At 45.9% G+C, this 26466-nt stretch overlaps 1 protein-coding gene across 1 annotated transcript in view; it reads left to right on the top strand.

The window, feature by feature from the left end:
• Positions 1-26466, top strand: part of GAREM2 (GRB2 associated regulator of MAPK1 subtype 2) — a 165922-nt gene that overhangs the window by 136253 nt on the left and 3203 nt on the right. The window lies entirely within an intron of this gene.

Below are 26466 nucleotides of genomic sequence, written 5' to 3'. Positions count from 1 at the left end.
ACTAACGCCAGGGACAGGGTAGGCGGTAAATATTCAGGTTAAAGACACAGTAAATAAGCTGGTTAACAGGGTGATAATTTGGGTGCACATTACTGTATCGGAGGGAATAGCTAATCTGATCATAAACATGTCATATACATGCGGCGGGCGGAAAGGGTACGCGTCCTTTTCGGCAAGCAGTAAGGACGCGTAAAAGCCGATACTAATTCGCGGGTACACCTTACGCGTCCAAAACGTGCGTCCAAAGCGGGTTAAAAACCAGGTAACCACGGCCACGCTTTACTGTATCGGCCCATAAGCCAGTTATCTTAGCTGGCTAACTCAACCCCTCCTGGAACCCCCTAACTTAGCCAGCTAAATTCTAACTGGCTGGATAGTTGCCCAAACATTCATTTAGCCAGCAGCTGAAGAAGAAAGAGTCCACGCACATGACTTGCCAGCACAAGATCAGCATAGAAGTGCCAGCCCCGAGAGTTTTGAATATCGCAGGGCCTGCACATGAGGAGCAGCAGCAGAACAGGTTCCTGCATTTTCCTCAAAGAGGCACAGAGGAGTAGCAACAGCAGTGGAGAAGTATAACAGGCCCTGCTGGGGCTGCCAGCAAAAAGAGAAGCCTGCCTGAGTTGTGTGTGAATAAAGTTTATACCGGCCCACTAATCCACGACAAACTCAGGGTGACTGGAAATCAAAGGTTTTCAGGAAAGCAAGTTGGAGATTTTTCTGTCCTTATTAGTTCTAATTATTGGGTTTTTGATGTCTGCTATTTTGAAATATTTTATTACTGTCTGAAAATATTTTAAAACTTTATATTATTCTTAATTATTGAATATTCTATTCATCAGTTCTTTGGAAATATTCTTTTTATTAATAAGATTTTACTATTGTGATTGATCTATATTTCTTGATTATATTGTTTGATGATTTATGAGGACTGTTTTATGGTGATGCTTCTGTTTTTCCATTGTTGCATTGCATACAGAGTCTGGTTTGTTGCAGTTTGCAGTTCAGTTTGGGGTAGATTTTAAAAGCAGGTGCGCGCGTGTTATAAAATCCGGGGTTGGCGCGCACAAGGGGGTGCACAATTGTGCACCTTGTGCGCACCAAGCCGTGCTGCATTCCCCCATTTCCTCCCCCTAGCCTGACCTTCCCACCCATTCCCCTAACCTTCCCCCCCCCCAGCCCTAATCTAAACCCCCCCCCCAAATTTTTGTTTTACCTTTTGCGCACGCTGGCCGATTGCCGGCACATGATCTCTGACACAGCGGCAGCACATAAAAATTATATAACAGTACATACATGGATCTGCAATTCTGTGTATTCTCAAGTTTGTATTCTCAACTCTGCTATGCGTTCTTATTTCAGCGTCTACTACAGCCTTATTCTAGATGCAGGAGGAAGGCTCCGTATAGGCGTCCTTAGAGACTCCGTATGGGCATCCATATAGGCGTCCGTAGAGACGTCCATATAGGCGTCCGTATGGGCGTCCGTAGAGACGTCCATATAGGCGTCCATATAGGCGTCCATAGAGGCATCCATGTCTCCGCTGGACCCCAGAGCCTCAGGACGCCTAGCGGCTTACCCGCGTCCCGGGGCTTTACGTGTGCCGCCGGACCTTTTTAAAATAGGCTGGCACACGTAACGTTTTGAAAATCCGGCCATTTATGTCTACATGTTTCTATTTATACTTTATGGTCTCTCTATTCTATATTTGGTGAGGGTATGTCTGTGTTCTGCATGTGTGACCAAGGTGGGATATTCTACTAGTGTTAAATTGGCAGTGTTTCCTTTTCATAGGATTGTTCCTATTTGAGTGCTGGCAGTTAATAATGTTTTAATATGGGAAGTTTACTATATTGTAATTATAATTCAGATTACTCTAGGCTTTCCAAGAGCCAAACCCACACCCAACTCGCATTACAGTAAGCCTAATACCATATAGGTTCCAAGTGTCTTTTTTTCTGCAGGATTTTCTGGGTGGCACCACAGTAGTGCAAGTATTTCTGTGAAAAAATGGTGCTAGCTACAGGGCCAACCCCAGCTACAGGGCCAGCCAACACCATTTTTACATACTGGTAGGTGGGACAGAGCACCTGGGGATCATTTCTACCCAATTTAGGAATTTTTGACTTCAGATGGAGTTAGATAAGTTCAGGGCTGTGTCAATTTTGAAAATTTGGATCACCGGAGAGAGCAGGGCTTTTTTCGGCAGGGAAGGGGGCCTGGGACAGAATTTGAGACTGACAATTTATATCTTGTGTTGATTATTGGAAAAACAAAAATTCTGTGTTAAAAAAACAGAACAAGGAAGGGAGCAGCATGGTAATTGTTCGCACAGAGCAGCAAAAATGCTGGCACCAGCCCTGCCCTGTGGATTTAAATGGAGCCTTGCATGGACTCCTCTTTTTTTCTAACAATAAATGTGTTCTGACCATTGTTTAAGATACAGTATAGTTAAAGTAAGGCTACCAGATTTCAGGTGGGCAAACTAAGTCACTTTTCCCTATAGCACCAATAGTGGTCAAGTAGTTAATTTGCAAGGAGGAGTGGAATCTCTGATGGACTGTCACCATGGAAAATTGTAATAATCTACTCAAAATATACCTAAAAGCAGATTCTTTGAATCTTGAAACCACTAATGAAAATCTTCAGAGGGATAGCTGTGTTAGTCTGATAAAGCAAAAATGACAAGAGGTGGGTGTCATCATATAGACTAACAAATTTTATTGAGGCATGAGCTTCCGAGGACACCCGCTTCATGAGATGCATTCCTCTGTTCCTGAAAGCTCATGCCTGAATAAATCGGTTCATTTATATGGTACCACTTGCCTCTTGTCATTTTTTAAACCATTAACTTCAATACAAAGCCTCAGGGCTGTTGGGTATACCCTATACAAGGGAAATAATTATGCACCATAAAAATTGAAGTCAGACAACAAAAGCAGTTGTTATCAACATGTAAATTATAAAACAAATCAATAAAGAATATGTAACAAAACCCCCCAAACAATATTAATTCTGTGTGAGACATGTCTCGATCAGAGATTTTGAACTGGGTCCCAGAATATTTTACACCAAGGCCAATGTGTTAGGATTTGTAGATATGTGAGCCCTAGGCTGAGGTGAGAGATGGTACCGCCCACAGGGAGGAGCCCTGTGAGCCTCACCATCGGAAGGTGAGGTCTCAGCCGTGGAATAGAGTATTTAATAGAGAAATAGAGAGGCATGGCCCGTGGAGCGGGGAGTGCAAGAGAAAGTCACAGAGTCTGTGTGATGGGTTATACCCAAGGGGAATACCTCTGTAGTGAAGATACTGTAGTGGTCCACAGAGTGGGGTACACCGATGAGGCTCCTAAGTAGAGGTGATACGGTAGTGGTCCATGAAGCAGGGCACACCGGTGAGAGGTCCTCAGGAGATGGTATGGTAGTGGTCCGCAGCGTGGGGTACACCGATGAGGTTCCTCACCTAGAGATGACACAGTAGTGGTCTGCAGCACAGGGTACACCGATGAGGGTTCCTCACATGGAGATGGTATGGTAGTGGTCCGCAGCGCAGGGTACACTGATGAGCGTTCCTCACTGGAGTTGGCACAGTAGTGGCCTGCATCACGGGGTACACCAATGAGGGTTACTCACTAGAGATGGAGCTGTAGTGGTCCGTAGAGCAGAGGTACTCACAGTAGGCGAAGGTTCCAAGAGAATCCCCAGGACATGGGGTGAGGTGATAGGTGATAGGCCCTCCAAGGAGCGGACAGCCAGAGACAAGGAAGGGCCCCTGTGGAGTGGGTACCCAGAGCGTCTCACGCCAACGAAGCAGGAACAAGAAAGGGTAGTCCGTACCTAGAGAAGCGGATTCAACAATGAGGGAACTCATTGCCAAGTCGTCGGTAAGCAGGGCCAGCTGGCTTAAGTATCAGAGAGGAATGATGTCATCCGGAGGGGATGCCCCTGAGGTTCCCACCATGATGTGCTTAAGACTGACCCATGCACGTGCGCCTAAGTGATTCTGAGGGCAAGATGGCAGTCGGCAGCGTCTGCGGCATCCAGGGAGGCCCAGGAGCGGTAGGCAGGCCAGCAATAGCTGGCTGAGGCTACCAGTCTTCAAAGGGAGTCAAAGCTGCAAAGAAGGAGGTGAGCAACAGAGGTTGCAGCCGTCTGCAACCAACTGGCGTAACAGAAACCCCCTTCTTAGGGCCCCTCCCCAGGGGTTTTGGTTTTTTTGGGTGAGAAGTATGGAACTGTTTGATGAGCTCTTTGTCAAGGATATTGACTGCAGGCTCCCAGTTGTTCTCTTTGGGGCTAAATCCTTCACACGAGATCAGATATTCCCAATGCTTACCGCATTTCCTCATGTCCAAGATATCCTCAATCTGATATATTATATTCTCTTCAGCGGTCAGAGTTGGGGTTCAGGCGGTTTCTTAGAAAATTTGGACAGAATGAGTGGCTTTAACAGCGAGATGTAGAAGGCATTATGAATCTTGAATAGATGAAGACTGTAAGTGACCGGGCCCAGGCAGCGAAGTATGGGGAAAGGCCCGATATATCTGGGAGTGAAGCGAGCTGAAGGCAGTTTCAAATGAATAAAGTGGGTGCTGAGCCACTTTGTCTCCGGGGTTCAACTGAGGAGCTTCCCGATGATGGGCATCGTAGAACTTCTTTGCTTTCTGACCAGCTTGCTGTAGAAGTTGTTTGGTGTGTTCCCAAAGTTGGTGTAATTCTTGCGCAGAAGCCTGTGCCGCCGGAGACGACACAGACAGGGGTAGTGGAAGAGGAGGCAGAGGCTGGCGTCCGTATACTATTTGAAAGGGTGATGATCCAGCAGATGCAGATTGGTGAGAGTTTAAGGCAAATTCGGCCCAGGGTAGTAAGTCGGACCAGTCATTCTGCCGAGAGTTCACATATGCCCGGAGAAACTGCTTTAGGGTACAGTTCGTCCTCTCTGTCTGACCATTGGCCTGCGGATGGTAGGCTGATGTGAGGTCCAGGGATATGTCGAATTTTTTGCATAATGACCTACAGAATTTTACTGTAAATTCAACCCCTCGATCAAAGAGTATATGTCTCGGGAGTCCGTGGAGGCGAAAGACGTGGCGAATGAACAATTTCGTTAGTTCCAGAGCTGAATGTAGACCTGGTAATGCCACGAAGTGAGCCATCTTTGAAAAGTGGTCCACAGTGACCCGAATGGTATTGTTGCCACTGGATGGGGATAAATCCACAATGAAATCCATAGCTATGTGTGTCCACGTCTCACTAGGTGCAGGAAGAGGTTGAAGGAGCCCCCAAGGGCGGTCTGCCGGCAGCTTCTGGCAGGTGCAAATGGGACATGACTCCACATATGCATGAGCATCCTTTTTCAAGGCTGGCCACCAGTAGAATCTCTGAAGAGTGGAAAGAGTTCTAGCTTGTCCAGGATGGCCTGCGAGCAAGGAATCATGCGCCCGGCGGAGGATTTTCCTTCTGAATGGTCTGGGAACCACTGTCTTCCCAGATGGCACTGTGTGTGTGGCAGAGAGGAGAACTCTCGTTGGATTGATGATGTGCCGTGGAACGTTTGGAACATCTTCCGTGGTAAATGAACGGGAGAATGCATTGGCTCGGGTGTTCTTATTGGCTGGCCGATATCGCAAGAGGAAACTGAACCGGGTAAAAAAGAGAGACCATCGGGCTTGCCTATGGTTAAGGCATTGAGCATGGTGTAAGTACTCGAGGTTCTTGTGGTCGGTGTAGACCGTGATTTGATGTTGCGCTCCCTCGAGCCAGGGACGCCACTCCTCGAAGGCCAGTTTAATCGCCAGTAATTCCTTGTCCCCGATTCCATAATTATGCTCTGCCAGAGAGAAGCGTTGAGAGAAGAACGAGCATGGGTGCAAGGTGTAATTGGTGGAATGCTGACTGAGGACTGCACCAACACCGATGTCTGAACCGTCCACTTTGACGATGAAAGGTCATCAGGGATCAGGGTGATGTAAGCATGGTTCTCGTAGGAATGCCTCCTTGAGTTCTTGGAATGCTGTCACGGCTTCAGATGACCACTGGAAGGGATTGGCTCCCTTTTGTATCATATCTGTGAGTGGAGCGGTCAGTGTTGAATAATAGTGGATGAATGACCTTTAGTAGTTAGTAAAACCAAGGAATCTTCGCAGCTCCTTAAGACCTGTTGGTTGAGGCCAATCCCAAATACTCTTGTTTTTTTGTGGATCCATCTGGAACCCCTGGCTTGAGACCACATAGCCCAGAAAAGGGACAGATTCCTGGTGAAAGGAGCATTTCTCCAGTTTGGCATATAACTGGTTATCCCTTAAGTGTTGTAGAACGTTGAAGACTTCCAAGTGGTGGCTCTGAAGGTCTTGTGAAAATACCAGGATGTCGTCCAGATAAACCACGACACAACTGTAGAGCATGTCTCTGAAGATTTCGTTCATCATATTCTGAAACACTGCCAGGGTGTTGCAGAAGCCAAATTGCATTACCAAATATTCAAAATGGCCGTCATGGGTGTTAAATGCAGTTTTCCATTCGTTGCCCCAGCGTATCCTGACCAAATTATATGTTCCTCTGAGGTACAATTTGGTAAAAAATCTTGGCCCCTTGCAGCCTGTCAAAAAGTTCAGAGATTAATGGCAAGGGGTAATGATCCTTTAGGGTAATCTCATTTAAGCTGCGGTAATCTATGCATGCCCGGAGGGAGCCGTCCTTTTTCCCCCACAAAAAAGAACCCGGCTCCAGCAGGAGACTTAGAAGGCCAAATGAAGCCTTTCGCCAAATTCTCTTGTATATATTCAGACATGGCCTTTGTCTCAGTCAGAGAAAGTGGGTAGACCCTTCCTCGAGGAGGCTCAGTGTTGGGTAATAAGTTTATAGTGCAATCAAATGAACGGTGAGGCGGTAAAGTGTCCGCGCCTTTCTTGGAAAACACGTCTTTAAAGGAGGAGTACTGCGGCAGAAGACTCGGGAATGATGTTGTTGTAGCTAGACAAGGCATCGGGGTCACAACCTCCAGGCATTTCCCATGGCAGGAGTTGCCCCAGTGGGACAATTGTAGAGTGCTCCAATCGAAATGGGGTGTGTGAAGTTGTAACCATGGCAGTCCAAGGACCACAGGATGTATAGCCTTATCCAGAATCAAGAAGGAAATGGCCTCCATGTGCAGTGATCCGGTGGGAAGTTGGATGGGGACCGTGGAGAAGGTAACTTCGCCTGGTAATGGTTAGCCATGGATTGAAGAAAGCAGTAATGGTGTAGGTGTCTGGACGGTGGTGATCCGAAGGTGCTCCACAAGTTGTCTGAGTATAAAATTCCCACCGGCCCTGAAGTCCGCTAGCACCAGGGTGTGAAACTCTAGAGCATCTAAGTTAATTGAGACAGGCAGTGTCAGTGGATGAAATGGTGCGGTCAAGCCTAGGAGAAATCATCTGGCAGATCCTAGGCCTGTGAGTTTCCTGGACAGAGTGGACAGGAGGGCCCCGCATGACCTGGTTGGCCGCAATATATGCAAAGACCTGATCGGCCGCAATATATGCAAAGACCTGATCTTTGCCGACGATGCTTCTCCTTTGTGGATAGATAGCTGTGACCCATTTGCTTCGGTTCCTCTTCTTCGGCGCTAGCTGTAGAGGAGGTCTGGGTGGATGGTGTTGGGTGAATACGTGAAGCACCTGAAGACATTCTCTTGGATCCCCTGGCCTTGTGCGATCGCTCACGCAGATGGTGATCAATGCGATCGGCGAGGTCAATGAGAGAATCCAACGCCTCAGGGAGTTCTCATGCTGCTAATTCGTCCTTGATGCATGAGCGTAGACCTTCTAAGAATATGGCACGCAGGCAGCCCAGATCCCAGTGTAACTCCGAAGAGAGAGTCCTAAACTCGATGACATAATCGGTCAGTGCACTGGCACTGACCGATTATGTCATCTATACTCCTGGCACTGCAGGAGTGTAGATCCGGCAATGGTCTTGCGACCAGGGTCATCAAATACGGAGCGAAATAGGGTGAGGAAGCCTGGTAAGTCGTTGAGGATTGGGTCTGTTCGCTCCCACAGGGGTGACGCCCAGGCCAAAGCTTTTCCATCCAGGAGGGACAAAACTTGGAAACTACATCAGGGAAATATGCAGGTTGTAAAGAAAAGTGCATGCTGCACTGGTTCAAGAAGCCCCTATACAACAAGGGGTCACCTGCGAAATGAGGAGGTGCCAGCAAGGGCACTGGAGGCCGGAACGGTGACGCATGTGAAGCAAGGCTTGACTTGGTAGGCATTGCTTCACATGCCTACCAAGTCAATTAATTAATGGTTTATTTAATTAATTTATGGAGTTAGCCAAAGTCTCTAATACCTTTTGCTGTTCTATAATTCGCTGGGCTAGGCGGGTATTGGGAGCCCTAGGTGAATTTTACAGTCTTGTGCACCTACCTTCCCCCCTCCCTATGGCCTCCACATACAATTAAAAATTATGCATTAATAATAGATTTTACATTAAAAAGGACATTCAAAGTGTTGCGCCGGAGGTGGACCCTTGGGCCGAGGTGGGGTTGACGCTACAAGTAAGAGGGATCCTACGAGTCCCCACCGTCGATAGGCAGAGAGGGCTGATGGACGGAGGCCAGCTGGCGCTTCACCAATACCAGCCCTCGTTCCCCGCGAGTTGAGCCTTTGGGTGCCGGGGCCAGCTGGACTTAGGTGGGGCCATCGGTGGTCATTGATGGGTGGACAGAGGTCAGCCCAGAGGCAGCAACTAATTTAGAGATCAGTCTGTACTGGACGAGCCGGAGTCCCGGGCACCAATAGGAACACAATCTGACAGAGGGCACCCGAGCAAGAGCAGGCCGAAGCCTGAATGAACCACATCCAGGACAAAGACTGAAGAGGCGTCTTTAAGCAAGCTGGGATCAGGGCTGGCGGCAATCTGAAAGTGGTGGCAAGCAAGGCTGAGGTCTGGACGAGGAGAGAATCAAATGGATGGTCAGATGGAACAAAGTCAGCATGGCTTTACCCAAGGCAAGTCTTGCCTCACAAATCTGCTTCACTTTTTTGAAGGAGTTAATAAACATGTAGATAAAGCTGAACTGGTAGATGTAGCTGGATTTTCAAAAGGCGTTTGACAAAGTTCCTCATGAGAGGCTTCTAGGAAAAGTAAAAAGTTATGGTATAGGTGGCGATGTCCTTTCGTGGATTACAAACTGGCTAAAGACAGGAAACAGAGTAGAATTAAATGGACAATATTCTCAGTGGAAGGGAGCGGGCAGTGGAGTGCCTCAGGGATCTGTATTGGGACCCTTACTTTTCAATATATTTATAAATGATCTGGAAAGAAAAACGATGAGTGAGGTAATCAAATTTGCAGATAATACAAAATTGCTCAGAGTAGTTAAATCATAAGCAGATTGTGATAAATTCCAGGAAGACCTTGTGAGACTGGAAAATTGGGCATCGAAATGGCAGATGGAATTTAATGTGGATAAATGCAAGGTGATGCATATAGGGAAAAATAACCCATGCTATAGTTACACAATGTTAGGTTCCATATTAGGTGCTACCATCCAAGAAAGAGATCTAGGCGTCATAGTGGATAACACATTGAATCGTCGGTTCAGTGTGCTGCGGCAGTCAAAAAAGCAAACAGAATGTTGGGAATTATTAGAAAGGGAATGGTGAATAAAACAGAAAATGTCATAATGCCTCTGTATCGCTCCATGGTGAGACCCCACCTTGAATACTGTGTACAATTCTGGTCGCTGCATCTCAAAAAAGATATAGTTGCGATGGAGAAGGTACAGAGAAGGGCAACCAAAATGATAAAGGGGATGGAACAGCTCCCCTATGAGGAAAGGCTGAAGAGGTTAGGGCTGTTCAGTTTGGAGAAGAGACGGCTGAGGGGGGATATGATAGATGTCTTTAAGATCATGAGAGGTCTTGAACGAGTAGATGTGACTTGGTTATTTACGCTTTCGAATAATAAAGGGACTAGGGGGCATTCCATGAAGTTAGCAAGTAGCACATTTAAGACTAATCGGAGAAAATTCTTTTTCACTCAACGCACAATAAAGCTGTGGAATTTATTGCCAGAGGATGTGGTTAGTGCAGTTAGGTTCAAAAAAGTTTTGGATAAGTTCTTGGAGGAGAAGTCCATTAACAGCTATTAATCAAGTTTATTTAGGGAATAGCAACTGCTATTAATTGTTTCAGTAGCATGGGATCTTCTTGGTGTTTGGGTAATTGCCAGGTTTGGCCTCTGTTGGAAACAGGATGCTGGGCTTGATGGACCCTTGATCTGACCCAGCATGGCAATTTCTTATGTTCTTATGTACATGCTTGGTTGGGAACGAGACTTGGCGATAGTATTAACAGAGGAAGACTGTGACCTTTGTTTTTTGCAGACCCGCCGTAGTTCCATCTCCTCTTCTCTGTTGGAAAACAGTTATAAAGTTTTATTTAGTTGGTATACAACTCCGACTAGGCTAAATAAGATGTTTCCTAATGCCAGCAACAAGTGTTGGAAGGAATGTGGTATGATAGGTTTCTTACATATGTGGTGGTCCTGTCTGGTTTTACAACTGCTTTGGTCTCAGGTGAAGGGTTGGTTGAAAGAATTATTAAAAATATCCCTAATACTGTTTCCTAGGATTACCTTTGTAAATTTCCCAATTGATAATGCTTCAACACAGTAAAGATTCATTATTCAGACTGGGACTGCAGTCCACGCTGTGAGAGGAGCAATAGTGAAGGCGTGGAAGAATGTTAAAGCACCCATCTTCGATAGTGTTCTTCTCCATCTGAAGTAGATTTATTATATGGAAAAACTGACTGCATTGAAGAAGGATAAAATGCATAGATTTGAGGAATCTTGGCAATGACAGAGCTCGAATCCCACTTAAGTTCTGCAGCCCACTGGGTTTTATTTAGCTGATCATGATTTCTTAAGGGATCTCTCTTTCCATGTGTCTGCTGTTTATGTTGGGTTGAGAAAGCAACAAGGAAGGCTATCTAAAAAAGCCGTGGAGGCAACAAAATTTATTTATTTATTTATTTATTTATTTATTTATTTATTTATTTAAATAATTTATATACCGGAGGTTCCTGTATAATATACATATCACCCCGGTTCACAAAGAACAGTAACTATCGCTACAAATAGCGGTTTACATAGAACAGAATGAGGATTAGAAGCCAAGATGTCAAATTTTAATCCTTTATTGGAGACTTGGAATTTTCAAAAGTGCCCGACTCAGGCAGAGTTTCGCCCTCTGTCAAGGGGCTGCATCAGGGGCTCTGTTGTATCATATAGCATTCATGTAAGTACAGATGGAGTATAAAAAAATGCATCAATGGTCTCCTTGCAGATTTTGCTTTAAGCATGTACCCAAGAGGTTAAAATCATCATTTTCCACTAGATTTCACACAGGCTGCATACTATATTCAAACACTCATGGATTGCTTCTTATTCAGTCACATATCTTCACGGGTGTTAGCAGAATGCATCTAGGAAGCTACTCCTATATAGAGCAATGCCGGTGATGTTATCAATAGGGACCATGGGGACTTCCGCACGCCTAAGGGAAGGCACGGGTAGCTGGAGCTGGCAGCATCCTTCCACGTGGTGCCCGGTGGCCTCCTGCCGGGGGAAGAGTCAGCAGCATCCTGCCACGCTGGGAAGAAGAGCAACTGATCCAGCTGCAGATGAAGGAAAGGCAGTTCGCTGGAGCAGCCTGCAAACTGCCAAATGCAAGACCTGAGATTGCTTTGCTCATTGCTGCAGATGTTGAAACTCACTATATACAGACCTGCTAGATCAATGAGGTATGCTCAAGAAGTGCGGCTTTGGCTTCCTTCTCTTAAGGAGGCCTTGTCTTACAGAGGTCCACTACTCTGGAACGTTTTGTTGAAAGCTATCGGAGACATAGAAGACTGTGTTACTTTCAGGAAATTTGTGAAGACCTGAGTATTTCCACTCATATTGGGCTAGTCTATTGGGAACCACCCCTAAATAATTATTATGATCAATCTGATAAATAGCCTAATGTAAGGTTTTATTCTGGTCTGTTCAGTGCTTTTAAATTTAATTTATTATTTTTATTTAAAATATTTTATGTTCTATGTTGTTCATTTTGTCGTCCTATTATTGTACCTGATTGTTATTTGATATACACTTTGGGGCAGATTTTATAAATCTGCGCACACGTGTACTTTTGTTCGCGCACCGGGCGCGAACAAGAGTACGCGGGATTTTAATAGATACGCGCGTAGCCGCGCATATCCATTAAAATCCGGGGTCGGCACGTGCAAGGCTGCCCAAAATTGGCAGCCTGCGCGCGCCGAGCCACACAGCCTGCCTCCGTTCCCTTCGAGGCCACTCCGAAATCGAAGCGGCCTCGGAGGGAACTTTCCTTTCATCCCCCCCGCATCTTTCCTTCCCTTCCCCTACCTAACCCACCCCCCCCCCGGCCCTATCTAAATCCCCCCTACCTTTGTCGGCAAAGTTACGCCTGCTGGAAGCAGGCGTAACTTTGCACGTGCCGGGCTGGCTGCCGCGCTCCGTGTTCCAGTCTGTGGGCTGGTCCGGAGGCCGCGGCCATGCCCCCGGGCCGAAACCACACCCATGGCGCCGCCCCCGAAATGCCACGTCACTCGCGACACGCCCCCGAAACGGCGCATCATTCCCAGCACCCCCCTGACATGCCCCTCCATGCAAGCCCTGGGACTTACGTGCATCCCGGGGCTTGCGCGCGCCACCGAGCCTATGCAAAATAGGCTCGGCGCACGCAGGGGGGGGTTTGGGGTAGATTTTCGGGGGGTAAGCGCGTATCCCTTTGAAAATCTACCCCTTTATTCACCAGCTTTGAGCGTACCTTTTGCAACAGCAGTTTATGAGTTGGAATAAATAAATATTTGCCTCAAAATAAAGCTAGCCCCTTTCAAAAATGCCAGTAACTACATGTGTCGAGTTACTTGCCAGCTACTGACTGCCTGCCTGATTTACGTGAACTAAATATTTTTCTAATTGTTGAATTTTTTATATTTAATCTAAATCCTGATAAACCTTCTATCATCCTAGGTGATTTTAATATCCGTGTCGATAAAGACCCTTGTTCTGCAGCCAGCCAAACTTTGATTAATGCCCTATGTGCTATTGCTTACAATTTACCCATTTAATGTTTGGAATACTGCATCGCCTTACCAGTATTTTACCCCCCCCTGTTTAATGTATTCTTATGGTTACATGTAAGGGCCCCCGCCCGAAAGTTATTTATATTCTGCTGTTATATGTAAGGGCTCTGCCCAAAAGCTTTTGTTCTTTGTGAACCGATGCGATGTGCATACGAACATCGGTATATAAGAGACTTTAAATAAATAATAAAAAAAATAAATAAATAAAGAACCCACACATAAATTAGGCCATGCTTTAGATTTAATTTTTTATAAATAAATTTGCTAAAGTCAGCATCAACTTTCACGATAACTCCAGTTCCTTGGTCAGATCACTCGCTGATCCATGTGGATTTTAATCTCATAAAATCATTTACAGAAGCGGTGCATAGAAAAGGGGGGGTTGCTATTTTACTACATAAAAATGCCAAGTTTCAAGTTACTAACACCCTTAGTGATGCAGAAGGCCGTTATGTTATTGTAATAGGAGTTTGGAATAATAAGCCGGTTACCATCTGTAATCTCTATGCCCCAAATGTCTACCGCCATGCATTCTTTGTAGAAATTTGCAATTTACTGCAGACCCATGGACAAGGTACATTGTATGTGGCCGGGGATTTCAACTGTGTACATGAGGCTACTCTGGATAGAAACAATCCCCTACCCAGGTCGCAAGGAGAGCAAAAACAAGGTGTGGCGTATTTGTGTCGGAAATTGTTTTTAACTGATGTCTGGAGGACATTGCATCCCAGTGAAAGGGACTATACACACATCTCGAGGTCCCATCAGACTATGTCCCGCATTGATTATATTTTAGTCTCCCAACAGGATTTTTTCTCTATCTCTCAGGCACATATAGAAAGCCTGGTCATTTCTGATCATACTCCAATCTCGATTGATATCAAAACCCCGGGTTCCGACCTTCAGGGGCGAATATGGCGATTCCCCACTTTTTTAAAAGATGAGGCTCACTTTCAGACTTTTCTAAAGGAAAAGTGGAAACACTTTGCCCAAGACAATCACCAGCATGCCGATACTCCCCTTCTTTTTTGGGAAACGGCTAAAGTTGTCCTCCGAGGGGAAATAATCTCCTACGTTCATGCTAGAAGTAAAAGAATAAATCAGTCCATCTTAGATCTAGAGACAAAATTGAAGCGAGCGAAACGAGTTTTCGCGGCGTGCAACACCAGTAAGGCCCGGGTGGAGTTTTATAGTATTATGGGCCGCCTGAATACACTCCTGGACACTAGGGCTCGACTTTATTTATGGGGGGGACAAAATCATTTTTTAAATTTGGAAATAAACCAGGCCGCCTGCTAGCTAGACTAGTGAGAAACCAAAAGCCCCGATCGTTCATCACGCGTTTGCAGACGCAGTCGGGACGGGAGACGGTAGACGAAAAGGAAATCTGTGCTTCCTTCCAGAAATATTATCAAAATTTGTATAGCCTGGAGGCCGGGGAAGGGAGTGAACAGGCAGAGGATTTTTTCCGGAACCTGCGTCTACCTACCTTGTCCGCGGCCCAGCGAGAATTTTTAAATAGGCCGCTCCTGACTTATGAAGTTTCACAAGTAATTTCAGCGGCCCACACAGGGAAATCTCCAGGGCCTGATGGGTTCTCCTACGAGTTTTACAAAATCTTGTCCCCGTATATTAGTGAGCCCTTAACCAATTACTTTACAACGGGGCTTAAGCAAGGGGGGTTTCCCGCCTCCTTTAATGAAGCCCACATAACACTTATACCAAAACCGGGTAAAGACCTGACTTTGCCATCCTCATATCGGCCAATTACCTTGTTAAATTGTGATTTCAAAGTCCTAGCGAAAACCTTAGCGGAAAGATTGAAGATTTTTCTCCCTTTTTTAATTTCCTCACACCAAACGGGGTTTGTGAGAGGACGGAAACCGACTGCGACTATCACTAAACTGCTCACGGCGATGTCCATCTGTCGAATGCAGACTACTCCGGCACTAGTGGTGGGGCTGGACTCTGAGAAAGCCTTTGACCGCGTTTCTTGGACGTACCTTTTTATGGTTTTACAGAAGTTTGGGGTTGGGGGAGATTTCCTATCTTATGTAACACTACTTTACGATGCTCCCTCCTCCAAGGTTTTAGCTAACCACTGCAAATCAGGGGACATCTCTATACAGAGGGGAGTACGACAGGGGTGCCCCTTATCCCCACTACTATACATTATAGCTTTAGACCCTTTGTTGCGGAAGATTGCGGAGAGTGGTGGGGTGCGGGGATTTGGAGGGCCAGCACATATTTTCAAAATAGCTGCTTTCGCTGATGATATGTTAGTTTACCTGACCCAACCACAGCATTCTCTTCCATATGTCCTGGATATATTAGATCATTACAGTTTGTTCTCTGGATTAAAGATAAATTATGATAAGTCAGAGGCCCTTGATGTTACGGGTACGCTAAAGGACACTTGGCAGGGGGGCTTCCCCTTTCGGTGGACGGCGGACTCATTAAAATTTTTGGGTATTCATATCCCCTGTAATTTGAGCAATTTTTATACTGCGAATATTCGGCCCTTACTCGCAAAAACTCTAGACACGTTAAAACGGTGGACATCACTCCCATTGACTCTTATGGGGCGTATTCATCTATTTAAAATGATACTTGTCCCTAAATGGTTATATCTCATTCAGCTAGCCCCGCTTTGGATACTGAGGGCAGACCTTTTTCGATTACATCGGGGTCTGCGTTCGTTTCTTTGGAGGGAAAGGAAAGCCAGAATATCATTAGACGTGCTCATGAGACCGAGAGAACAAGGAGGTCTGGGATGCCCCAACTTGGAACTCTATAATTTGGCTTGTGGAGTGCGCCATGTTCGGGATTGGCTGTCAGGACTCTCTACTTTGACCCCCCATACCTATCTATTGGAATGGTACGGAGTCCGAACCTTAAATCCTTTAATACAATTACCCATTCAGATGGTTCCTCACTATTTGAAATCACAACTCCTACTTCGACTCTGTCGGAGGGCGTGGCATCTTTTATGTAAAATTGGGGGATTGGCAAGCCTACAACTTAAGTTTTTAACCATCACGGGACATGAGCTTTTTCCGCCAGGGACTGGGGGGGGTGTCTTCCAACGTTGGAAACATTTGGGACTTAATCATATATCTGATCTGTATGATGACAGATCGGGCACTCTTCTTTCCTTTGTAGAGCTCCAGAGGCGATTTTTGGTGCCCAGTAGGGATTACTTTGCTTATCTTCAAATCAATCACTTCCTCCGTACGGCAGAGCACGGGTTGGTAGACACGGCAGCGGTACAAAAGCTGGGGGAGCTCGTGCGGATAGGTAGAAACAACAAAAATACGGCCTCCCTGCTTTATAAGGAATTGCTGGCATTTTCCGCTACTGATATACTTGCGCTGCCCTATGCAAAATGGACAGAGTGGGCCTTGTTCTCGTTGACGTATACTGAGTTTGAAAATTGTTTTCATGATATCCCTCTACTGTCTGAAAATGTCTATTTACAAGAACTGCAGTACAGATTTCTCTGGCTTAGTTATATCACCCCTAATAGGGCCTATCAAATGAAAATAGCAACCTCTGCCCAATGTGGTAGATGTGGAGTTCCCTGTACGTACAAGGATCAGTCCAGACGGTGGGTTATGTCCCCTGTCCAGCAGATGGAGTCAGAACAAAAGCTCGAGGGGGGAGGTCCTATATGACCTCACAGCTGAAGCTAGAATCCTCAGTATCTTCTGACTCCAGCAGATGTGAGCAGGGGACTGGCTAGTCCCCAGCACAGGTTATTAGGTTTTAGGCCTTCCTGTTTTCTGAGGAATCAAGAAAAAAAAATTTAAAAAAAAAAAAAAAAAGGTTATATATTATTTAAAGAATAATTAGAGAAATTTTTTCTCTGGCAAGATAAGTGACTGCTACTTTGTAATGGTCCTTTAAGGGGAGGGACTTGCTTTCGGTCTTTACTCTCCTTTTTTGTGTTTCTCTTCTCGAAGGTCCGTTTTTGGGGGTAAGTGTTCTTTTCTCCTCAATTTTTTATTTCAGGACCTCACCTCTTGCCGTTTCTGACTGGCACTGGAGGGCAGCATTTTTGTTTCTGTCAGGGGTAACCATCAGTGACACTGATAGAGTTTCTCCCCCCCCCCCCCCCCCCCCCCCCGCTCCTGGTTAGCTTCGACGACTTGCAGCCCCGCGAAGACATTTCCCCGGGGCTGCTAGCTGCCGGGAGGTTCATTCCCCGGCGGCTCTTTCGTTTTTTTACAGGGAGCGGGGAAGTATTCAAGGCGCCTTTCAGGGGGTTTTGTTTTTATTTTTGGCGCGCCGCTCGTTCCTGCCTCCCCTCACAGCTATGCCACGCGCGTCGGCTTGTGCCTCCTGCAGTCGGCAGACGAGTCGGCTCTCCTCTGAGGGACTTTGTTCATCCTGTATTCCGGCTGAGGGAATCGCAGAGCAAGCTGGGGACGGCACAGGAACTCTCTCTGAGGAGAGCGCTTTTCAGAAGCGGCAAGCCCCGTTCCCGTTGAGCGCGGGAACGGCGGCCATTTTATTTTCTGACGAGGAAGCCGACGGTTCAGAAGAGGATGCAGGGGGATCGCGTTTGCCGCCTCCCTCCGTTTTGGCTCCCATGACTGAGAGAATTGACAGTCAGTCGGCAACTAATGTTCCGGGAGGTTTTCCTCCGGGACTCCCCGGTTTTTCTCCGGAGTTTGTGGTACTTATGCACCGGGCTTTCCTGCAAAGCAGTCAGCCTCTGGGACCCTTTTTGCAACCTACCCCAGCTAAACTTCCACGTTTGGATGTTTCCTTAGGGGGACCTTCGACCCTAGGACCGCCTCAGCATTTAGGAGTGTCACAGGCACCCTCCAAGGTTCCCGCGGGACCGACAAGCGGTGCTCCTTTAAGTCCACAGGTGGACCCCTCTCAGGATCCAACTGGGATTGATCCCAGTGTGTCTGTTCAAATGGAGGGCGACGATCCACGGGTCCTTAGGATATTTCAGGCGGAAGAGTTGGAAGGACTCATTCCTCATATTCTTCAAGAGATGGACATTGATCCTCCCCCGGAACCGTCTGCTCCGGATCCTAAGGTGAAACAGGGGGATCCCCTCCTTGCAGGTCTTCGGCCGCTTGCCAAGGCTTTTCCCACCCATCCCAGTTTCCTGCAGTTGATTTCTAGGGAATGGGATGCTCCGGAGGCATCTCTCAAGGTCAGCAGAGCTATGAATAAGCTCTATCCTCTACCTATGGAGTTTCTTGAATTGCTTAAGGTCCCAGCGGTGGATTCCGCGGTTTCAGCAGTAACTAAGAGTACTACCATTCCAGTTACTGGTGGTACTGCCTTGAAGGATCTTCAAGATAGGAAGCTGGAGGTCTATCTAAAAAGAATCTTTGAAGTTTCCGCACTTGGGGTCCGAGCGTCTATTTGCACTGCCTTGGCTCAGAGAGCAGGACTGCGTTGGGTACAACAACTGCTCACCTCGCAGGATCTCCCGGATTCCGAGGCTCAGCAGGCGGACAGGTTAGAATCGGTGCTGGCTTATGGGGCAGATGCCCTATATGACCTTCTCCGGGTCTTGTCTCGCTCTATGGTAGCAGCGGTCTCGGCCCGTCGTCTTCTCTGGCTCCGCAACTGGTCGGCTGATTCTTCTTCCAAAGCACGACTGGGATCCCTGCCTTTCAAAGGCAAGTTCCTTTTTGGGGAAGATTTGGACCAAATTATTAAGTCTCTCAATGAGAATGCGGTACATAAACTTCCAGAGGACAGACCCCGCTCTACCAGGTCTTTCAGCTTCTCTAGAAATCGAACTCGTAACCAGCGTCGAGCAAGAACTACCAGACAGCAACAAGCTCCTCGGTATCCCTCCTCGCGCTCTCAGACTTGGAACCGGTCCTTTCGTGGGCGTAGATCTGGTAAGGAACCAGCTGGATCTCGCTCTGCCACCAAACCAGCCCAATGATGCCAGATGGACCCACGAGCCGATCCCAAGGATAGGGGGTCGTCTCGCTCTTTTCTACAAGGAGTGGGTCCGCATCACATCGGATCAGTGGGTCCTGGACATTCTAAAGAACGGTTACGCATTGGATTTTGTCCGCGTTCCCAGGGACAGGTTCCTCTTCTCCCCTTGCGGGTCGTTCCACAAACAAGAAGTTGTTCGGCAGACCCTCGATCGACTACTAACCTTAGGAGCAATAAAGCCAGTATCCGCCTCCAATCTGGGACGAGGTCATTACTCAATATATTTTGTAGTGCCCAAGAAGGAGGGGCAATTTCCGTCCCATTTTGGACCTCAAGACCATCAACAGAGCTCTACGGGTCCCGCGTTTTCGTATGGAAACCCTACGCTCGGTCTTAGCTGCGGTTCATCAAGGGGAATTCCTTGCATCTCTAGATCTGATGGAGGCATATCTTCATATTCCTATTCATCCAGATTTCCAGAAGTATCTTCGCTTCAAGATTCTAGGTCAGCACTTTCAGTTCCAGGCTTTACCTTTCGGCCTCTCCACGGCACCACGTGTCTTCACGAAGGTAATGGTGGTAGTCGCGGCTGCTCTTCGCAGAGAAGGAATCTTAGTTCACCCATATCTGGACGACTGGCTCATTCGGTCAAAGTCTCAACTGCAGGGTGTACAAGCCGTGAACCGTGTGGTTTCTCTTCTACGATCACTAGGCTGGATCATCAATCTCGACAAGAGTCATCTCACACCCTCACAGACGCTGAACTTTCTGGGAGCTCACTTCAACACAAAGGTGGGCAAGGTGTTTCTGAAACCGGAACGGGCACAGTCGTTGCGTGCGCTGATTCGGCGATTCTCATCCCTCCCAGAACCCACAGCCTGGGATTATCTTCAGGTGCTAGGGACTATGGCGTCCACAATCGACCTAGTTCCATGGGCCTTCGCTCATCTTCGGCCTCTTCAGTGGGCTTTGCTGTCTCGTTGGAAACCGGCTTCAGGGGATTACCGAACAGTACTTCCACTCCCAGCGGTGACTCGTCTCAGTTTCCATTGGTGGTTAGACCCTCGACACTTAGCTCGGGGAGTGTCCCTGGAAACTCCGGACTGGGTAGTAATAACCACGGACGCCAGCCTCACCGGTTGGGGGGCGGTCTGCCACTTAAGTTCCATCCAAGGAATTTGGACAGAAGAACAAAGGAAGTGGTCCATCAATCGTCTGGAGACCAGGGCAGTTCGTCTTGCTCTCCAGGGTTTCTTCCCGATGGTTCGTCAAAGGGCGGTCCGGATTCTATCCGACAATGCAACAACAGTGTCTTACATCAATCGCCAGGGAGGCACAAAGAGTCGCCTTGTAGCTTGGGAAGCGGAGAAGTTGATGCGTTGGGCAGAGCTCAACTTACTCCGCCTATCAGCCTCTCACATAGCAGGCGTCGACAACGTACAGGCGGACTTTCTCAGCCGTCAGCGACTGGATCCCGGGGAGTGGGAACTCTCCATGGCTGCGATGTCCCTGATAGAACATCGTTGGGGCAAGCCTCGCTTGGATCTCATGGCCACAGCGGCAAACGCAAAGGCACCACGCTTCTTCAGTCGCAGAAGGGAACACGGCGCAGAAGGGGTCGATGCGCTAGTCCTGCCATGGCCACACCGGATTCTTCTTTATGTCTTCCCACCGTGGCCTCTGGTGGGGAAGGTGTTAAGGCGGATCGAGACCCATCCGGGTCCGGTGATCCTGGTAGCTCCGGAATGGCCTCGTCGTCCGTGGTTCGGGGATCTTCTACACCTCGCTCACGACGGTCCGATCCGGCTCGGTCATCTCCCACGGCTTCTCAGGCAGGGGCCCATATTTTTCGAAGCGGCGGATCGCTTCTGTCTTGCGGCCTGGCTTTTGAGAGGCGTAGATTCAGGCGTCGGGGATACCCGGAGGCTGTGATTTCCACTCTTCTACGAGCTCGTAAGTCTTCTACTTCGGTTACTTATGTAAGAGTCTGGAAGGTTTTTGAGGATTGGTGCGTTTCACGCTCTCTTATTCCGAGTAAAGCTTCGGTCGCACAGATTCTTGACTTTTTGCAGTCAGGTTTGGAGATGGGTCTCGCCTACAACTCCATTAGGGTACAGGTGGCTGCCTTGGGAGCGCTTCTCCATAATGGAAAGGACTCGCTTCTCTCGGCGCATCCGGATGTTGTACGCTTCCTTCGGGGAGTACGACAGTTGAAACCTCCGATCAGACCACTCTGTCCTTCATGGAGTCTCAACTTGGTACTCAAGGTACTGGGTGATCCACCATTCGAGCCTCTACGGTCGTCCACCATAAAGGATCTTACGCTTAAGTCTATTTTCCTGGTGGCTATTACTTCAGCGCGTCGCATTTCAGAACTCCAGGCGCTGTCCTGTAGGGAACCGTATCTCCGTTTCACGGACTGCGGAGTATCCTTACGCACGGTGCCTTCCTTTCTTCCAAAGGTAGTCTCTCCTTTTCATCTCAACCAGTCGGTCGAATTGCCTTCTTTCTCGTCGGAGGATTCTAGACAACTGCGTTCTTTGGATGTCAAGAGGTGTCTTTTGCAGTATCTGGCATCTACAAATGAGTTTCGGCTCTCAGACCACTTGTTTGTCCTTTGGTCAGGGCCTAGGAAAGGTTGTATGGCTTCCAAGGCTACTATCGCCCGTTGGTTGAAGGGTGCGATAGTCTCAGCGTACATTACGGCTGGAAGACATCCACCGTTGGCTGTTAAGGCTCATTCTGTAAGGGCTCAAGCTGCCTCTTGGGCGGAGAGTATGTCAGTATCTGCGCAAGAGATTTGTAGAGCGGCCACCTGGAAGTCACTGCATACCTTTTCCAAGCACTATCGTCTGGATGTACGGGCTCCCGTGTTCGGATCTTTCGGAGATAGTGTCATTCGAGCAGGGCTTTCCAAGGCCCACCCGTAGTAGGGAAGCTTTGGTACATCCCACCGTCTGGACTGATCCTTGTACGTACAGGGAAAAGAAAATTATTCCTCACCTGCTAATTTTCGTTCCTGTAGTACAAAGGATCAGTCCAGACACCCTCCCTAATGTCTGGGGGGAATTCTTTTTTGGGGAATACCTCTGCTCGTCCTTACTACTCTTTTCTGTCTCTAACTCTGACATTCCCTGGTTCTCTAGGGAATGGTCGAGTTTTTGTGTGTTTGTTTTTGCAAGTTCCATGTTTGTAATGGGTTTAAAACAGTTCAATTGTTAATTACACTTTTTTGAACAGTTGTGTTTCTTGATTCCTCCAATGTTTTTTTTCCTCTTTTTGGCTCTGAAAGTATTGTTACTGAGGATTCTAGCTTCAGCTGTGAGGTCATATAGGACCTCCCCCCTCGAGCTTTTGTTCTGACTCCATCTGCTGGACAGGGGACATAACCCACCGTCTGGACTGATCCTTTGTACTACAGGAACGAAAATTAGCAGGTGAGGAATAATTTTCTTCTCCCGACAGTACTTTTTTTCATTGCTTTTGGGACTGCCCGAAAATTTCCCTTTTCTGGAAACAGATGGGTAAAGCGTGCTCCTTTTTTATGAGACGGAAACTCCCACCGGATCCCAACTTATGGTTATTTGGGTTGGGATCTTGTTTATCAGAATCTTTATCTGATCCTGAGCGCCTTTTGATTGGGAGAGCCGGCCTATTGGGGAAACAAGTAATATTAACTACTTGGCTTGAGGTCTTTGCCCCAAGTTATGACAGCTGGTTCCAAAAAATGGTTCGCCTATGCTCTACAGAGCATGCCCTACTTACAGAGGCAATGCCAAAGAGGTCTGTACATATTAAGCAGGTTTGGACTGGCTTTACCAGATTCTTAACTCCACGACCTGGACAGTCCTGGGATCCGTGGGCTGATGACCTGACGACTTAAATCGAAGGTGCCACCGAGTTGGGGGGAATCAAAAAGGGAAAGAACACTGAAGACGCCGACATACGGCTCACCACGCATGGACATGAGCGCCTACCTAGCCTCTTTATCTTGGACTTTTTCCTAACTATACTATCCACCACCACTTGCATTCAGGGGGGGGGGGGAGGGGGGGGGGGGGGGGAGGACGGAACGAGCGATGGAAAGTCATACATTCATTATTGGTTCCTAAGGGGCCTTTACTCTGTTGTTTACAGTTGTTGTTTGTATTTGTTTGTATAAAAATGAAAAACTGAATAAAGATAGTTTACAAAAAAAAAATCATTTAAACAAAAACCAGCAGAGTCTCTTCAGTTTAAGTACCGACCACCGTTTAAGTCTGATGAGCTGAATAATGAACTCGCAGATAAATTAACTAACATTAACTTAACATCTACACAATGTGCAGTAGAATCATGGCTAGAAATAACCTCGGAAATTGCAGACAGAATTAATCCTATCTGAACCAAAACATTCATAGATAAGAGGAAGAAAAATCCTTGGTATAATGAGCAGATTAGGGCTAATAAGAAAATACTAAGAAAAAAAGAAAAAATTTGGAGAAAGAGTAAAACCACAGAGGCGCTAAGTAACTATTGCGTGTTCCTAGCAAATTACAAAACATTAATCGACTCCGCCAAAAAAAAAAAAAAAGAGTATAATGTTAGGAAAATTCACAAATTTTCTAATAATCATAAAGCGCTGTTCAATATTGTGGATAAACTAACTTCTGATTCGGGTCATTCTCAGTTAAATCTCGCTGAGGGACGTTGTGATGAAATTGCACGTTTCTTCAAAGATAAAATAGATAATTTACTATTCAATCTAGATTACTCTAAACAGATTATTACCCTTAATGCAAGAGATACTCCAAAATGGTCAAATTTTGATGATATTTCTACCATAGAGGTAGATCAACTACTGCAAACATTAAATCCAGCTAGTCATCCTTTAGATGCCATAAGGATCACAGACTTTAAATTGATCCCTGAAACAATCTTACCAGCCATTACCAGTATTATAAATATGTCACTCAGTGAAGGAGTCCTCCCAGACAACCTTAAAGGTGCAGTGGTTCGACCTATTCTAAAAAAGAAAAATCTCGATCCAACAATATCGAATAATTACAGACCCGTCTCAAACCTTTCCCTCATTGCAAAATTGATTGAGAAGATAGTTTATAAACAATTAACTTTAGATCTTGATTCTAATGATATCCTCTATCCCACCCAATTTGGTTTTAGACGTCATTTTAGCACTGAAACATTACTTTTATCACTTTCTGATACTGTGCTGAGAGGGATGGACCACGGTCAGTCATATCTCCTAATTCTTTTAGATTTATCTGCGGCTTTTGACACGGTAAACCATCAGTTTTTATTACAGAGATTAACTGAAATTAGACTAACAGGCACGGTGTTAAAATGGTTCGAATCTTTCCTGTCTAACTGGTTCTTTCAAGTTCAAGTGAACAATACCATCTCCCATAAAACTGTTCTTAACACCGGTGTCCCACAGGGCTCCACACTCTCTGCGTCCCTGTTTAACATTTATGTGCTGCCTCTGTGCCACTTACTGTCCGGTCTTGGTCTGACATATTACTTATATGCAGACGATATACAGATTATATTGCCCATAGAGGATTCTGTAGAGAAAGCCCATGAAATTGTGTCTATTTATCTGAAAGCAATAAAACAATTACTCACACAAATGAGGCTGGTTTTAAATATCGAAAAAACAGAGATTATTCTTTTAGAGAGGAAAATAACCCCCAGATGTACTAGTAAAATATCACTTCAAGATCATACTACTCTCGAACTAGCAGAGCATATTAGGGACCTGGGTGTCATCATTGACTCCCTTTTCCCTGTCCCCCACCCTACTCATAACCAAGTCATATTGTACATATTGTATATAGGCTATATGCCATTTCTATATACCCACATCTAATATTTAATTTTAATTTTATTCATATGTTACAATGTTCCTTATATTTATTGTTTAATCAACTGTTCTCTTGTTACAATGTAAAATAGGGCAGTTCCGGCTCTATTCAACCTGTTTTCTGGAAACCGATGTGATATCTCGATCGAATGTCGGTATACAAAAGAAATAAATAAATAAATAAATAAATTCAGTTTTAAAAAACATATTGCAATCAAAGTAAGAGAAGGGTACTCAAAGCTACTAACATTGAGACGTCTGAAACCCCCTACTTGCTCAAAATGATTTCTGCACAGTACTTCAAGCACTTTTATTTGGTAGTATTGATTATTGTAATTCACTACTCTTAGGACTGCCCATCTCCACTATTCGACCCATTCAGGTCCTCCAAAATGTAGCAGCGAGAATTCTAACTGGGAAAAAAAAAAAGTGAGCATATCACTCCAACCTTGATCGATTTACACTGATTGCCGATAGAATCTCAGGTTAAATTTAAAACAATTTGCATTTTGCACAAGCTGATCCATGGTGAACAGGTAGACTGGCTGAATGCTGCCATCAGACTGCACATCCCGCAAAGAAACCTGCATTCTGCCAGTAAAGGCTTATTAACACTACCCTCTGTTCATTCAGCCCATCTCCATCAGGTGAGCGAGAGCTTTATCACTTGCAGGACCCAAAATTTGGAACTTACTTCCAACACCTATTAGAATGGAGACTAACTTTAAACAGTTTAAGCGAAACTTAAAAACATGGCTTTTTAATGAGGCTTTCCTAAGTCAGTCTTAAAAGTCTTATTTTTAACATTTGCTTTTACTGTTTTACTGTTTTTTGGATATAAGTTTACCTGTATTTTTTAGAGAAAGTTTGAAGCTTTTGTTTTATGTTATTGCAGTTATTTTTTATGAATTGTATTTTATAATTTTATTATGTTAACAATGAATTTTAGGTTTTTCTTTTAGGTACGTTTTAGATTTTATTTTTAAGATTCTATTGTGGCCAAATATGATGTGTCCTTTATGTTGTGAACTGTTACCCTTGGTGACGGTATACAAAACCTAATAAATAAATAAATTGTTGTAATGCTGCTCTGTTTCCACACTGCAAGTTCAAAAATAAGTGTCTTTGGTAGGGCAATACTTTATGAGGTCAATACAGAAAGGCTTTTGTCTGGGTAACTTCTGAAGTGACATCAGAGAAAAAACAAAATTTGAACATTGCCCCCTGCTCCCTGGCTAAATTTTATCTGGGTAATGAGCTACCCGGTTAACATTTAGCCAAATTACAAGAGATTGTGAATATGGCATTACCTGGCTAAAGTTAGATGAGTAAGTCTGGTTGGAAAAATACTTGTTCTAGCCAGATAACTTTATATGGGTATATTCATCATGTTCTGCTGAATATCTACCTGTGTGTGACCTTGGTAGGCCCTGAACCAGCCTGAGGGAAGCCTGTCTACACAATCATAACTATTCTTTTGATATTTATTTTTATGCAGTTGTAATGGAGAAAACTAAT

The sequence above is a fragment of the Rhinatrema bivittatum genome, chromosome 3 (genome assembly GCF_901001135.1).
Source record: "Rhinatrema bivittatum chromosome 3, aRhiBiv1.1, whole genome shotgun sequence".
Lineage (NCBI taxonomy): Eukaryota > Metazoa > Chordata > Amphibia > Gymnophiona > Rhinatrematidae > Rhinatrema > Rhinatrema bivittatum.
The sequence above is the reverse complement of the archived record's forward strand: the minus strand, read 5'-3'. Positions and strand labels throughout refer to the sequence as shown.